This window comes from Protopterus annectens, chromosome 10.part0 (genome assembly GCF_019279795.1).
Source record: "Protopterus annectens isolate FY-2018-M chromosome 10.part0, PAN1.0, whole genome shotgun sequence".
Lineage (NCBI taxonomy): Eukaryota > Metazoa > Chordata > Ceratodontiformes > Protopteridae > Protopterus > Protopterus annectens.
The window spans coordinates 308,455,939-308,473,682 of record NC_056744.1 but is presented as its reverse complement, the minus strand read 5'-3'; the positions used below and the strand labels follow the sequence as shown (position 1 = coordinate 308,473,682).

At 44.7% G+C, this 17,744-nt stretch overlaps 1 protein-coding gene across 1 annotated transcript in view; it reads left to right on the top strand.

Moving 5' to 3' along the window:
• LOC122813060 (cyclic AMP-dependent transcription factor ATF-6 alpha-like) overlaps positions 1-17,744 on the top strand; it is a 2,557,378-nt gene that overhangs the window by 423,993 nt on the left and 2,115,641 nt on the right. The window lies entirely within an intron of this gene.

Genomic DNA, 17,744 nt, shown 5'->3' with positions numbered 1-17,744 from the left:
GTTGTATATTCTCAGCGATGTCTGGGCCTGGGTTAGGGTGTACATCTCCAGATAGAAGTATGGTTGTTAGGTGTTGGATTATGCTGATGAGGTGTTTGGATTGCCTTGTTTGTATGTTGTATATTCTCAGCGATGTCTGGGCCTGGGTTAGGGTATATATCTCCAGATAGAAGTATGGTTGTTAGGTGTTGGATTATGCTGATGAGGTGTTTGGATTGCCTTGTTTGTATGTTGTATATTCTCAGCGATGTCTGGGCCTGGGTTAGGGTGTACATCTCCAGATAGAAGTATGGTTGTTAGGTGCTGGATTATGCTGATTAGGTGTTTGGATTGCCTTGTTTGTATGTTGTATATTCTCAGCGATGTCTGGGCCTGGGTTAGGGTGTACATCTCCAGATAGAAGTATGGTTGTTAGGTGCTGGATTATGCTGATTAGGTGTTTGGATTGCCTTGTTTGTATGTTGTATATTCTCAGCGATGTCTGGGCCTGGGTTAGGGTGTACATCTCCAGATAGAAGTATGGTTGTTAGGTGTTGGATTATGCTGATTAGGTGTTTGGATTGCCTTGTTTGTATGTTGTATATTCTCAGCGATGTCTGGGCCAGGGTTAGGGTGTACATCTCCAGACAGAAGTATGGTTGTTAGGTGTTGGATTATGCTGATGAGGTGTTTGGATTGCCTTGTTTGTATGTTGTATATTCTCAGCGATGTCTGGGCCTGGGTTAGGGTGTACATCTCCAGATAGACGTATGGTTGTTAGGTGTTGAATTATGCTGATGAGGTGTTTGGATTGCCTTGTTTGTATGTTGTATATTCTCAGCGATGTCTGGGCCTGGGATAGGGTGTATATCTCCAGATAGACGTATGGTTGTTAGGTGTTGGATTATGCTGATTAGGTGTTTGGATTGCCTTGTTTGTATGTTGTATATTCTCAGCGATGTCTGGGCCAGGGTTAGGGTGTACATCTCCAGACAGAAGTATGGTTGTTAGGTGTTGGATTATGCTGATGAGGTGTTTGGATTGCCTTGTTTGTATGTTGTATATTCTCAGCGATGTCTGGGCCTGGGTTAGGGTGTATATCTCCAGATAGACGTATGGTTGTTAGGTGTTGGATTATGCTGATTAGGTGTTTGGATTGCCTTGTTTGTATGTTGTATATTCTCAGCGGTGTCTGGGCCAGGGTTGGGGTGTACATCTCCAGAGAGAAGTATGGTTGTTAGGTGTTGGATTATGCTGATTAGGTGTTAGGATTGTTTGTATGTTGTATATTGTTAGATTTGTGTGGATATTGGAGGTTAGAGAGGGGCTAGAGAGTTTATAAGGAGCGCTTAGATAAGGAGTGTTTAGTTTGTAGTGAAAACATAGATGGATGTTAATGGGATACAGTCCAAGGGAGATTGAGACAAATGAGTGTAAGTGAATTGTAGGTAGTGAGTTGGTTGTGTGAAGGAATGGTGTGTAGTTTGTGGAGTTGGGCTGGGTAAGGTAGTGGATATAAGTAAGGTTCAGAAGAAGTAGTAGTTGAATTGAGATTGATGTAAGTTTTGTAAACATGTTAAGGCTTTGATAAAGTAGAATATATAGTGTAGAGAAAGGGTTAGAAATAGGTATTGCCTTATTAAATATTAAGGGAAGTGTGAAGTGATGGTGTGTAGGGGGAGGGGGTAGGAAGAAGATGGTGGTGAAAGGGGTGGAGTGTATTACTGCCTTTTCTGCAGTGGGGTCAGGACATGGTATACTGAACATTCCAGTGCTGCTTTCTGTGACCTGGTGATCCATCTTAGGACAGCCCTGCAGTATACAGTGCAACATTCTGCCCTTAGGTCAGAATTTAGTACACTGAAGTGCTGCCTTCTCTGCCCCGAGACGATATTTGGTACACAGTATGCTGCAGTGCTGCCTTATCTGCACACTACAGTGCTGCCTCCCTTTTCCTGAGTCAGTATTTGGTACATTGTACACTGCATGCTTCCTTCCCTGCCTAAAGACAGTATTTGGTACACTGCAGTCCTGCCTTCTTTTCCCTGGGTTAGTATTTGGTACACTGTACACAGCAGTGCTGCCTTCTTTGTCCTGAGACAGTATCTGGAACACAGTATGTTGCAGTGCTGCCTTCTCTGCCATGAGACAGTATTTGGTACATTGCACACTGCATGCTTCCTTCCCTGCCTAAAGACAGTATTTGGTACACTGCAGTCCTGCCTTCTTTTCCCTGGGTTAGTATTTGGTACACTGTACGCATCAGTGCTGCCTTCTTTGTCCTGAGACGGTATCTGGAACACAGTATGTTGCAGTGCTGCCTTCTCTGCCATGAGACAGTATTTGGTACACTGTGCACAGCAGTGCTGCCTTCTTTGTCCTGAGACAGTATCTGGAACACAGTATGTTGCAGTGCTGCCTTCTCTGCCATGAAGACAGTATTTGGAACATTGTACGCTGCAGTGCTGCCTTCCCTGCTGTGAGACAGTATCCTCCTCAATCCTAGCAAAAGTCCCAGACATCTCCTTAGCCAGCCAATTTAACTTCTCCTTTATTGATTCTGTAGCCAAACTAACTACGTCCTTCCCCAACAAAGCTTCACTTCCACATCCTACTATCTCTCCCTCCCCTAACACTACCACCTCCCAACCCCATTTCTTCACTATCAAATGCATTCCGATCTCCACCATAAAAAAACTCCTTCGGAAACTGAAACCATGCTCACGTGCCCCTGATGACCTTCCTTCCTGCTTCCTCAAAATTGCTGTTGATTCATAGGTTGGTACTAGGCTATCAGCCCTAGGGCCTATACAAGCCTAGCCATAACAATTCCCTGGCTATTTCTTCCCACATGATTTACTTTCCTGGACCCCTGATGCCTTCGCTTTTCCCATCTCCATTATAATCAACCTCTCAATCCAAGAAAACTATGTACCCCTACTCTGGAAAAAATGCCTATATCATTCCCCTTCACAAATGAGGTAATAACAACATTCCCAATTTCTGGCCAGTCGCTATCTTATTACCTATCTCAAAAGTTCTAGAAAAGTGTATCCACCTTCAACTTCTACCCTGCCTCACAACCACCTTCTTACCCTCACACAACATGGCTTTAGACCTGGCCACAGTACCACAACTGCTCTCCTCTCCTTCCTCGAAACAGTCAACAAAGCCCGGGATTCTGGCTGTCTAGTGTCCACCTTGCTTCTGGACTTATCCAAGAACTTTTGACACCATCTCCCATAACCTTCTCCTATCTAAAGTCTCTAATCTAAACCTATCCCACTCTTCTGTCAACTGGTTTTCTAATTACCTCTCCAGCAGAAAACAAGCTGTCAAATGGAAAAAAGCCACCTCCTCCTTCCTTAATACAGCTACAGGTGTACCGCAGGGTTCTGTATTGGGGTCCCCTACTTTTCAACATTTTCATAAATGACTTCTACCAAAACATTCCTGGTGCTAAACAGATTCAATACGCAGATGAGTCTATGATCTGATCCTCCACTTCTACCTCCACTCTCTTAAAACTAACTCAGGATGCTTTCTCTTAAACCAAACGTTGGATGAGACAACCACTTATCACTTAACGCATCAAAAACTAAAATTATTTTTCCCTTCAGAAATTACCATTATAGACAAGAACTCATTCTCCATTACTAGTCAACACAATACCTCTCTCGAGGTAGCCTCCCATGCAAAGATTCTAGGAGTCCTTGTTGATGGAGTTAAAATTTGATACCCACCTACTAACCAATATAAAGAAAACCCACCAGAAGCTAGGCATGCTCTACCGCCATAACCGCGCTATATCACTCCAGCTGCTAAATTTGTACTCTGACACCTTTCTCATTTCTTCTCTCTGTTATAGTGCCCCACTTCTTACCAACCTTCAGTCTTCTCTAAACACAGTTATCCTCCTGTTCCAACAAAATTTCTAAGTTTGCTACCGGCTATAAATCCTCCTCCCACCACTGCAATGCCCTAAATAAACTAAATTGGTTCGAACTTCCTAACCATCTTACCACCATTCAACTTACTCATGCCTATAAACACATCTTTAATCCCGCCATCTGCCCCTCCCTTGCCTCCTCCTTCAAAATTCACCTACCCAACAGACTTCTAAGAACCAATAACTAGAATTTGCTTGAACTGCCCAAGCCTGCTCATCCTCCAGGCAAACACCTGCTATCCTTTTCCCTAGCTCACCTCTGAACTCCCTGCCATCTTATTCATACTACAGTCAGCCACAATACCTTTAAGACCCTGCTTCATTCCCATCTCAGAACCCTCTGGTTCCTGCTCTCATCCCCCATGACTCACCCCCCCATTTCTCACACTCCTTTACTTCTCTCTTCCCTTCATCACACTGACCTTCTCTGACTACTCTCATCTTCATTTCTCTCATTCACTCCTACTCTTGCTCTATTTTCTTTCGTATTGTCCCTCCACCCTTCTTATATTCAGCAATCAACACCTCTTATCCCCATCCTACTTTAACTCTGCCACGATTTCATGTAAAACTGTAATGTCACCCCTGTTATTTCACATTGTAACAAGTCTAACAGGAATATGCACGTGTGTGTGTGTGTGTGTGTGTGTGTGTGTGTGTGTGTGTGTGTGTGTGTGTGTGTGTGTGTAATTTTACCTTTTTTGACTGTATTTTCACTGCACTTGTGGATTTTTTTGTCATGTTGTGTAATACCATTGTTCTTCAATAGTATTGCATAAATGTAAATGCATTGTCTTCATATTATATTGTTGTTCATGGAGCTTTTCTTCTCGGGAATCCATTGAAAACGGGTTCTTCTTAGCCCAATGGACTATCCCGCTAAACAAACTGTAAAATAAAACTAAAATGTTGCAGTGCTGCCTTCTCTTCTCTGAAACGGTATTTGGTACACTGTACCCTGCATGCTGCCTTCCCTTTCCTGAGTCAGTATTTGGTACACTGTACCCTGCATGCTGCCTTCCCTTTCCTGAGTCAGTATTTGGTACACTGTACCCTGCATGCTGCCTTCCCTTTCCTGAGGCAGTATTTGGTACACTGTACCCGGCATGCTGCCTTCCCTTTCCTGAGTCAGTATTTGGTACACTGTACCCGGCATGCTGCCTTCCCTTTCCTGAGTCAGTATTTGGTACACTGTACCCTGCATGCTGCCTTCCCTTTCCTGAGGCAGTATTTGGTACACTGTACCCTGCATGCTGCCTTCCCTTTCCTGAGTCAGTATTTGGTGCACTGTACCCTGCATGCTGCCTTCCCTTTCCTGAGTCAGTATTTGGTACACTGTACCCTGCATGCTGCCTTCCCTTTCCTGAGTCAGTATTTGGTGCACTGTACCCTGCATGCTGCCTTCCCTTTCCTGAGTCAGTATTTGGTACACTGTACCTGGCATGCTGCCTTCCCTTTCCTGAGTCAGTATTTGGTACACTGTACCCTGCATGCTGCCTTCCCTTTCCTGAGTCAGTATTTGGTACACTGTACCCTGCATGCTGCCTTCCCTTTCCTGAGTCAGTATTTGGTGCACTGTACCTGGCATGCTGCCTTCCCTTTCCTGAGTCAGTATTTGGTACACTGTACCCGGCATGCTGCCTTCCCTTTCCTGAGTCAGCATTTGGTACACTGTACCCTGCATGCTGCCTTCCCTTTCCTGAGTCAGTATTTGGTACACTGTACCCGGCATGCTGCCTTCCCTTTCCTGAGTCAGTATTTGGTACACTGTACCCTGCATGCTGCCTTCCCTTTCCTGAGTCAGTATTTGGTACACTGTACCCTGCATGTTGCCTTCCCTTTCCTGAGTCAGTATTTTGTACACTGTACCCTGCATGCTGCCTTCCCTTTCCTGAGTCAGTATTTGGTACACTGTACCCTGCATGCTGCCTTCCCTTTCCTGAGTCAGTATTTGGTACACTGTACCCTGCATGCTGCCTTCCCTTTCCAGAGTCAGTATTTGGTACACTGTACCCTGCATGCTGCCTTCCCTTTCCTGAGTCAGTATTTGGTACACTGTACCTGGCATGCTGCCTTCCCTTTCCTGAGGCAGTATTTGGTACACTGTACCCTGCATGCTGCCTTCCCTTTCCTGAGTCAGTATTTGGTACACTGTACCCTGCATGCTGCCTTCCCTTTCCTGAGTCAGTATTTGGTACACTGTACCCGGCATGCTGCCTTCCCTTTCCTGAGTCAATATTTGGTACACTGTACCCTGCATGCTGCCTTCCCTTTCCAGAGTCAGTATTTGGTACACTGTACCCTGAATGCTGCCTTCCCTTTCCTGAGTCAGTATTTGGTACACTGTACCCTGCATGCTGCCTTCCCTTTCCTGAGTCAGTATTTGGTACACTGTACCCTGCATGCTGCCTTCCCTTTCCTGAGGCAGTATTTGGTACACTGTACCCTGCATGCTGCCTTCCCTTTCCTGAGGCAGTATTTGGTACACTGTACCTGGCATGCTGCCTTCCCTTTCCTGAGTCAGTATTTGGTGCACTGTGCCCTGCATGCTGCCTTCCCTTTCCTGAGTCAGTATTTGGTACACTGTACTTGGCATGCTGCCTTCCCTTTCCTGAGTCAGTATTTGGTACACTGTACCCGGCATGCTGCCTTCCCTTTCCTGAGTCAGTATTTGGTACACTGTACCCTGCATGCTGCCTTCCCTTTCCAGAGTCAGTATTTGGTACACTGTACCCGGCATGCTGCCTTCCCTTTCCTGAGGCAGTATTTGGTACACTGTACCTGGCATGCTGCCTTCCCTTTCCTGAGTCAGTATTTGGTACACTGTACCCTGCATGCTGCCTTCCCTTTCCTGAGTCAATATTTGGTACACTGTACCCTGCATGCTGCCTTCCCTTTCCAGAGTCAGTATTTGGTACACTGTACCCTGAATGCTGCCTTCCCTTTCCTGAGTCAGTATTTGGTACACTGTACCCTGCATGCTGCCTTCCCTTTCCTGAGTCAGTATTTGGTGCACTGTACCTGGCATGCTGCCTTCCCTTTCCTGAGTCAGTATTTGGTGCACTGTACCTGGCATGCTGCCTTCCCTTTCCAGAGTCAGTATTTGGTGCACTGTGCCCTGCATGCTGCCTTCCCTTTCCTGAGTCAGTATTTGGTGCACTGTACCTGGCATGCTGCCTTCCCTTTCCTGAGTCAGTATTTGGTGCACTGTACCTGGCATGCTGCCTTCCCTTTCCTGAGTCAGTATTTGGTGCACTGTACCCTGCATGCTGCCTTCCCTTTCCTCAGTCAGTATTTGGTACACTGTACCCTGCATGCTGCCTTCCCTTTCCTGAGTCAGTATTTGGTGCACTGTATTCTGCAGTGCTGCTGCCTTTGCAGTTTACAAAATACGGACTCTGGGCAGTTCTGCTTTCTCTGCTCTGAGTGACAGTTTGGTACACTCTACACTGTTGTGCTTCCTTCTCTGACCCGGAGTCCGCATTTGGTACACTGCAGTGCTGCATTTTGTGCCGTGTAATCGTTATTGTTTACATTGTATTGCTGTCACCTGTGCTCCAGGGACACTTTGTTGCACCCATGCTTTGTTGTCCTCCAGGTTAAGTTTCTCTTGCACAGTTCTTCACTTCACTGCTGTCTTCTCTGCTCCTGGGAAAGTATGTGTTGCAGTGTAATCAGAACTGCAGTTTTTGTCCCTTAGGGACAGAATCTGTTACACCATATACTGCCCTACTGCCTTGTGTGCTCCATAGTCAGTAGTTATTAAACTGTTCACTGCATTGTTGCCATCTGTGACCCTCAGTGAGTGTGTTACACTGTGCACTGCAGTAATGTGTTGTGTGCCCCAGGGTCAGTATCTGCTGTACTGCAGTATTGCCTTCTTTAGCCCCTGGGTCAGATGTCCTTCAAGGATGCATCTGCAGTCCTAACAAATGGGTTGTCCTGTCGTCAGGCAGCCCTTCGGTCGGCCAGATTCCAAAGTCTGGGTCTGGCCTTGGCTGGTGTCGCACTTCACCCGACGTCATCTCTGCTGGTGTTCGGGTATAAAGGCATCAGCCGACGCCATTTTCCTCAGTCTTTCTTGCCGCGTGGCGCCCGAAGCAGAAGCTGTTCGCAAGTGCCGGTCGGTCAGATCCAGAGATAACTACTACTGAATACTACTTCGAAGACTTTTAAAAAGCTAAGTACCCCGTTGGGGACTCTTTCTTGCCTCAGCCGATGTCAGAAAAAGTGAATAACTGTTTAACTTGTGGGAAACAAATACCTCATAAAGATTTCCACTCTTACTGCTTACCTTGTTTAGGCCCAGACCACGACGTAGCAGCCTGTTTAGCCTGTGCTTCCTTCAACCGACGAACGCTTAGACGTCGGACGGAGTTTGCGGAACAGTTTTTCGGCTCAGATTTTGCGTACATTATGCCGTCGGATTCTCCGACTTCTCAAATTGTTAAGAAACGCAAAGAAAAAGACCGACACTCGCGGTCCGCGGTTTCGGCCGAAACCACGGTTAAGCAAACCGCGAGTGTCTCGGTTTCGGCTGAAACCGAGCAAACCGGTCAATCTTCAGCCGAATCCATGACTACTACCGAGGCTCCTGCTACCCTAGTTGAATCGGCCTCTGAAGTTTTGCCTATTAATGTGGTTCCTCTAGAATTATCGGACACCATCCCTTTGGATGTCTCTACCCCAGCACGTGGTGCTGCTAGGCCTCCTGCAGCCATGTCTATAAAGGCCTTTGCCAGGGCTAAAGCAGCCAAAACTGCTAAGTCTGTGCCTGTTAAGCCCCCCCCTCTCACAGGCCCAGTTCCAGTTCCCAAATTCTTACTCTGGCAGAGGATCTCATCTCTTTAATAAGGGGATCCCAATCTCACCCAGACAGGGCCTCTCAGCCTCCAGAAAAGAGACCTAGAGCAGAGCCCCCTGAGCCAGTGTCCTCAGATGACTCTTCGGATGACTCGGACATTACAGACCATCCAGAGGCTCCTTTTTCTACTTATGAAGATTCCGATGCTGAAGAATCTATTCCTTCTGCCTCTCCACCAGAGGAATTTTCCTTTGGGGAAACCTTACATGCCATGAGAGAGCAATTCCAATGGCAGGGACAAGATTTCTCTGATTCAAGAAAAAGGCTTAGGACCTTTCTACATTTACCGCAACATAGGCCCTTAGCTATACCTCCAGTTCTTCCTGTTGTGGATGATGCATTTAATGATGTTTGCACTGCTCCTGATACTTTACCTCCAGCCCCTGCTAAGCCCGACAGGTTCTACAGGGTACCGGACACTCGTCACCACCTATACAAGGCTCCCCTTGCAGATCCTGAGACTATCTCCCAGGGGCCTAAGGCAGTAGCTTCGACCTCAGCAAAAAACCCTCTCCCTTCTGAAAGGGAATCCAGGTCCTTAGAGAGATGGTTAAAAAAATTTACACCTCTGCTACTCTCTCAGCTAGAGCTTTGAGCTGTCAGTTTCATATGATCCAATACCAAGAGTTTATGCTTGATCAGTTAACTAAGAAACTGTCCTCTGATGATTCCTTAGATAAGAAATATGTTCTAGAAATGGTGAATAACATTCAGCAGGTTAGTAACCATTCTTTAAAATGTGGCTATGATGCACTGGAGGCTTCATTTAGATCAGCCATGACTGGCACAGTTATAAGAAGGCATGCATGGTTGAAAGAACAGGTCTTGCCGGATCATGTTAAAGCAAAGCTATTAGATGCTCCTATGGATAAGGTCAGTCTATTTGGTTCTCCTGCCCTGCAAGTAATGAAGAAAATGGAAGAGAAGGCAAAATCTGTACAAACAGTTAAAGATTTCTTACAGGTTCAGCCCCCAAGGTTTAGCAGGAACTGGCCTTCCAAACATTGGTCCTTTCCAGACTCCTCTAAACCTCAGAGAGGCAGGAATAGACGTTCCAGAGGCAGAAATCAATCCAGAGGAGGTGCCTACAGAGGACGCCAGTGGCAAGGCAATAACCAACGAGGCACAGACACAACCACTGCCACTGCAACAGGACAATCACAGTGACTTGGCTCTGACACCGCCTACCAGGGAACAAATAGCAGCACCCTTAGGCGGAAAGTTAGCCTTATTTTCAAAAAATTGGCACTATATCACAAGAGACAAGTGGATTTTGCAAACTATAGACCAAGGCTACAGGTTTCATTTCCACACCTTACCAGTAAAAAGAGGAATGCCAAACCTACCTCCAAATCAAAAAACAGAAGCTCTAAAACAGATAGCTCAATTAACAAAGATGAGAGCTGTGGAAAGGGTACCACCTACAGAACAGGGCAAAGGATTCTACTCCAGACTTTTCCTAGTACCAAGAAAAGAGAAAAGTTGGAGACCTGTTCTCGACCTGTCCGCCTTAAACACATTCATCATTGTTCCAAAATTCAAAATGCTGACTCTACAGCAACTTCTTCCCATGCTGGGCAAGGAGTTTTGGCTGGTAACTCTAGATCTCAAGGAGGCATACCTGCACGTCCCCATACGACCAAATTGCAGAAGATACCTCAGATTTCTTGCAGGATCAGAGCACTATCAATTCTCAGCATTGCCCTTTGGCTTATCTACTGCGCCCAGAGTATTCACAAAATGCCTGGCATCAGTAATCGCTCATTGCAGGCTACAGGGAATCCAAATTTATCCATACCTGGACGACTGCCTGATACAAGCGGACAACAAAAGCAAGCTGACAAAAGACTTACAAAGAGTCATTTGCTTACTACAAGCCCTGGGATACACAGTCAATTTAAAAAAGTCAAGACTGATACCATCCCAAACAAGAACATTCTTGGGTGCAGAATTGGACACAGTAAAACAGATGACATTCCTAACTGCAGAAAAACAAGAACAACTCCCTCTTTACTTCTTGGCATTAACAAAGCAGAACAAACTAACAGCAAGGAAAGTACTGCAGGCCTTGGGCTTCATGGCATCATGCATAATCCTGGTCCCCCATGCCAGACTGCATATGAGAAAGCTACAGTGGTACCTAAAGAATTTATGGTCTCAACACAGGCACAGCTTAGAAACCAAAATACCACTAATCCCATGCCTGAAACAAGAGTTCCTATGGTGGGCTCAAGCATGCCAGTCAAACCCAGGCTTGCCCTTCCACAAATTGCAAGCAAGCCAAACCATCACAACGGACGCCTCAGATCTAGGCTGGGGGGCACACATGCTGGACAAATGCATACAAGGATTATGGACTCCAGACCAGCTGCATCTGCACATAAATGAAAAAGAAATGCTGGCAGTAAAACTAGCAATCCAGAATTTCAGACCATTCCTCAAAGAAGGCCATTTAATGATAAGGACAGACAACACCACAGTCATGTGGTACATCAACAAACAGGGAGGCACTCATTCATACCCCCTATGCCGAATGACTCTGGACCTATGGAATATGGCTCTGAGCTACAACATCCAGTTACAGGCAATATTTGTACCGGGAAAAGAAAACATCCTAGCAGACATGCTAAGCAGAACTACCTCGGATGCTCACGAATGGATGCTACACCCGGACATCTTCAAGGCCATCACAAAGAAATGGGAATGCCACAAATAGACCTATTCGCATCCCCACTCAATCACCAGCTCAAGAAATTCTGCACAAGGACATACCACCCACTTGCATGGAAGATGGACTCTCTATCCTTCAGTTGGAAAGGCCTGACAGCATATGCATTTCCACCTCTTCCTTTGATGCACAAGGTACTACTGAAAATCAAAGAGGAACGTCCAAGGATAATTCTGATAGCTCCAAATTGGCCAAGACAACACTGGTATCCATTGCTGAGGAGCATGTCTCGGGGAGAATGTGGACACTACCCCTAATGCCTTTGATGTTAACTCAGAACGACTACAACATCATGCATCCAAACCTAAAAACTCTGCAACTGACTGCCTGGAACATTACATAACAGCAACTAACCCAGATTTATCCCAAAGGGTTAAAGACATTATCCTGGAGGCCCGCAGACCTTCAACAAGAAGGAACTATGCAGGAAAATGGAAAAGGTTTGTCATTTGGAGTACTGAAAGAGGAAAAGATGTGTCAAAGATAGATATTGCTAACATCCTGGAGTACTTGGCAGAGCTTCTCCATACAGGCCTGTCCTATTCCTCCATCAAGATACATGCATCAGCTATTTCTGCAGAATACAGCTTCGATCCCCTGTCTTCTCACATCCTCTACTCAGGCAGTTCCTCAGAGGAATCAAGAATGTAAAACCTCCTAGGAAACCACCATTACCAGCATGGGACTTGAACTTTGTGCTAGAAAAATTGACACTCCCTCCATTTGAACCAGCAGCAACAGCAGATCTTCAACACCTATCCTGGAAAACTGCTTTCCTACTGGCAATTACTTCAGCAAGAAGGGTTTCGGAACTACAGGCCTTAATGGCAGTACAACCCTTCCTAATCTTCCATCAAGACAGAGTGTCCATGAGAACTAATCCTACATTTATGCCTAAGGTGGTATCCAGAGTGTCTCTAAACCAGGCAATCCACCTACCTACCTTCTTTCCCAATCCACAGAACAGGGGGGAAAGACTGCTGCATACCTTGGATGTACATAGACAGTTGCGCTACTACCTGGACAGAACCAAGGACAATAGAAAAACTGACCAGCTTCTAGTAGCTTATGCAACAGGAAGGGAAGGAAAAGCAATTTCCAAACAGACAATCTCCAAGTGGATAGGAAATTGCATAAGATTCTGTTACTCCTACCATGGAAAGCAAATTCCACAGAACATAAGACCTCACTCTACAAGGGCTACAGCCACGACCACAGCTTTCTTACGAGGAGTGGCTACCAAGGACATTATAGAGGCTGCTACTTGGACCTCCGTGCATACATTTGCCAAGCATTATAACTTACCTTTATACTCTAGATCCCGAGCAGGGTTTGCCACTGCTGTATTGCAAGGGATCCTAACTACACCATAATTCTTCTTCCTCCTCCCCTAGTTGGCTATGGTATTCTACCCATTTGTTAGGACTGCAGATGCATCCTTGAAGGACATAGTACAGTTTTGTACCTACCATAAATGTAGATGTCCGAACAGGATAGCATCTGCAGTCAGGATTACCCACCCTCCTTCCCCTCTGTGGTACTCCTAGGGTATCTACCCTCCTAATAGCTAGCTAGGGGGGGATCTCTTATGGTGTATTTGTTTGTATATATGTACATACATGCTTATTTTTTGTTTGCCTACTATTTTTTTTGGAAACATTGGCATTTACCCAAAATGTAGTTTTCCAAGAGGGCAACTGGCATCTGGAGCAAGAAACACTGAGGAAAATGGCGTCGGCTGATGCCTTTATACCCGAAGACCAGCAGAGATGACGTCGGGTGAAGTGCGACACCAGCCGAGGCCAGACCCAGACTTTGGAATCCGGCCGACCGAAGGGCTGCCTGACGACAGGACAACCCATTTGTTAGGACTGCAGATGCTATCCTGTTCGGACATCTACATTTATGGTAGGTACAAAACTGTACTTTTCTTTTACATTGTACACCAGGGGTAGTATTTTTGCGTACACTCCACTGCTTTATTCTTTTCCCCAGTGTCAGTGTTTGATACACCGTGCACTACCCACTCTGCCCCAGGATATCTGTTACTCTGTTCACTGCCATAGTACCATCCCGCCCCAAGGTACAGTTTCATAATGTACACTGAACTACTATCTTCTATGCTCTGGGGTTGTTATCTGTGACACTGTGTACTTCACTACTACTTTATGTACCCCGGAGTCTGTATCTTTTGCACTGTATGCTGTACACTGCTGCTTTGTGTACCCTGGAGTCAGTATATGTTGCACTGTATACTGCACACTGCTGCTTTGTGTACCCCAGCGTCCGTATCTGTCGCACTGTATGTGGCACACAGCTGCTTTGTGTACCCCAGAGTCAGTAACTGTCGCACTGTATGCTGCACACTGCTGCTTTATGTACCCCAGAGTCCGTACCTGTCGCACTGTATGTGGCACACTGCTGCTTTGTGTACCCCAGAGTCCGTACCTGTCGCACTGTATGTGGCACACTGCTGCTTGGTGTACCCCAGAGTCAGTAACTGTATGCTGCACACTGCTGCTTTGTGTACCCTGGAGTTATCTCCTTACACTGTAAACTGCATACTGATGCTTACTCTGCTCTAGGGTAGGTGTCTGTTGCACTGTGTACCATACTAGTAATGGGTCAGCTACTGTGTGCAGATTTTCATTTTGGAGAATGTGGCTGTACACAAGACCACTGAACCTCTCCCCCCTTAGACTACCCTTTTGGTGACCATTGTTGCTTGTTCAAGCTTGCCATGCCAGGCAGATTTTCTAGGTACACCTCTACATTATTTGTTAATGTCACTACAGAATTGTATTCTCACATAAAATAAGAGTTTTTTGGGAGTTTAAAAGTATTACATTTATTTCAGAAGCTAAAAGCCATCTGGCACCTTGTCTGTTGCCTTTGAAAGATTAGTGAGTGACCTGGCTGTTGCAGCATAGGTTGGGCTTGCCTGTCGGGGTGTGGACAGGGAAAAAAAGCTAGTAATACTTGTGCAACCTGATTATGTAAAATACAGTATTATTAAATGTTAAGTAACAGTAATCCAGGATTACAGTTGAAGGCCAGTTTTGTCAAGAATTTCAGCAGCTGGCAATAAATGCAATAATTTGTGACCATTATTTATTTGGTACAGAGAAACGTTTCTCCTTAGTAACATTGCAGCAGGTAGAAACGTCTCTCCTTAGTAACATTACAGCATGTAGAAACGTCTCTCCTTAGTAACATTACAGCAGGTAGAAACGTCTCTCCTTAGTAATATTATAGCAGGTAGAAACGTCTCTCCTTAGTAACATTACAGCATGTAGAAACGTCTCTCCTTAGTAACATTATAGCAGGTAGAAACGTCTCTCCTTAGTAACATTACAGCGGGTAGAAATGTCTCTCCTTAGTAACATTACAGCAGGTAGAAACGTCTCTCCTTAGTAATATTACAGCAGGTAGAAACATCTCTTCTTAGTAACATTACAGCAGGTAGATATGGAAGACCCTCGTTCTGTTAATGGTACTGATTGATGTATGGTTATACTAACTTATACATTCCATGGCTGCTGAATCAGTACCATATTTAGAAATACCGGGACACTTTCTAAATGCAAGAAGGTATGGTTGGATAATTGAGTGGAAATACACAAACTGTAAATAAAATGTTATGGGCACTGTATTAACAAATAATTATCAATAAAACCTAGAATTTACTATTTTTTGCTATGCAGTGGTAAAAATAATGGTACTCCTGTTTTGTGCCCATTGTTTTTATAAAAAACATTTCCTAATGTGTTAATCAGTACGAAAGTAGGACATATAGTTCATGAGGTTATTATATTTGTGATACTGCAAAAGGAGTTCGTATAGCTCCGTGTACTGCTTGCTTATTTTATGTAGGATGTTCAGTGAGAAAATTGTCTTGAGTGTATGAACATATGAATGCAGTAAGGAAACTAGTTAAAAATGCTTTAGTAAACATGCAAGTGCGTGTGATAATTTTAAAGTGTTGGTCCTTGGAGCTAGAGATGGCATATTTGAAATTGTTTGATCATACAGAATATTATTGGCTGGTGGTATTGTATTTAGACAGAAAACCTAGATTGAATGAGCGTTTTAAATGAAAACAAAAGCTTTAAAACATTAATAGTTATTTATGTTTTGTTCATTCTTTGTAGTTATTTATCATTGTTTTTATTGCTTGTACTTTTGTATAAACTCGTACAATATATGACGTTTAAGGAATGATGGATGTGTTGATAAGCAGTCTGATTACATGTTCTGTGTTCTGGAATAAGTGCTAAACACTTGAGATGTCAAGTAGTATATGTTCATATTTGTGGCCATTTCATTCTAATTTGACTGCACTAAAAGTTTTTATTTTTTATTAACTTTTGCATGGAGGGTTTGGGTAGATGATATTGATTTATTTAGGTTTGGGGTCTGGACTGTACAGAAGATGGGTGTCACAGAGACACAGCTGAAATCTAACGTCCCTTCCTGCCTTGCTCAAAGGTAAGGTAGCTGTCATACAGACTATCTGCCTTCCTGCCTGCTTGCTGCTGTCTGTATCTGGGGTGTTTTTCACCAGTGGTTTACATGACATCACTAATGTACTTGTCAGGGTGCTCAGTGATGCAAGAACCGTCTCATTTCCCACACAGGGCTCCTCTTAGCCCTGACAGAGTCAAGTACATTTACAGGCTGTACTTGGATCTGCCTGTTGCATTGTGGAGTTTTGAGTATAAAGTTTATGTGCAACATTTTCTTTACAAACAGATCATATGCAAGCTGTACCTGCAGCCTGCACTGGCCCCTACCAACAACACTTCAAAGACCCAGGCCCAAGGCTAAACACAAGAAGACACTGCAGGCTTGCTGCAATCTACCTGTAGTACTTTGTCAGGTTTGCAGAGGATCTCATGGATTTCATGAGATCCAGACATCTGGGCACTGGCTGGAGCCCATGCCTAAAGAACGTCTGCGAAACGAAAGGGGAATCTTTCACCTCAGGAATCCTTCAATTCCCATGACTGTCATGAGGGCAACCAGATCATTTCATCAGGTCATTTAGGAAGCTACACTGTTAAGGTATGTATAAATGGTCACGTGAAGTACAAAATGGTATAAATGATCAAGTGAAGTACAAAATGACAAAGGGTGAAGTGGAGTGAGTATGGCTGATTCGGAGGGGGATGCAGAATGTTTTCAGAGAACACAATTGAGCACCTGGCTTAAGCTTCAGTGCTGGGGAAGGGGGTTGTGGGGGTAGTACAGATACCTTCCTGATTTTATGAAGCTGTGGCCTGAAAGTGCCCTCCATTTGCCATTCTTTTATTGCATAAAGCAGCAAAGTACTAAGTGGTGAATGTGAGATGCAGGACAGAGTCCGCAAGTACTAAGTGGTGAATGTGAGATGCAGGACAGAGTCGCAAGTACTAAGTGGTGAATGTGAGATGCAGGACAGAGTCGCAAGTACTAAGTGGTGAATGTGAGATGCAGGACAGAGTCCGCAAGTACTAAGTGGTGAATGTGAGATGCAGGACAGAGTCCGCAAGTACTAAGTGGTGAATGTGAGATGCAGGACAGAGTCCGCAAGTACTAAGTGGTGAATTTTGAGATGCAGGACAGAGTCTGTTTGCCAGTAGGAAGTCCTGATGTAAGCAGAATGCAGAGAAGCCAGCAGTTTGATGATGAGGATGAGAGAATGAGCCTGAAATAGCAAAGTTGAAGTAACAAACTGCCGTGCCAGACCACAGTAGCGATGGTGTGATCCAAGCCACAAAGCCACACTTAATTCAGAAAGTTCCCACAACTGCTACGGACATGCTGTGCATTTTTTTAATAATTTCTGGGTGTGTGCTCCATTTACATAAAGTAGAGATTTATATGTAACCTCTTCTTCAGCTTTAATGTTTTCTGCCTGTGATGTACATACACAAGCTAAAAAAAAGGCAGTTTGGGCAGCATGTTTTATGATGATATCAACAGTATTAGTGAGATGATTTTGAACTTACCAATGAGGTTCAGAGATGGAAAATACAGGGATTGGAACTGTTCCAGTCTGCATATGGATATATCTGTATATTAATCTTGATTTTATGAATGGACATGGTAAAGAGGCAAATTAAATTAAAGGGTAGCTCATAAGTGCTGACTTATGAATTTCCCCGAAGTTTGGTTAGAGATGAGTGAGGCAGGAACAGTGCTGAGTTCTCGATAAAGCCAGAAACACTTTGTTGCAGCCCTGC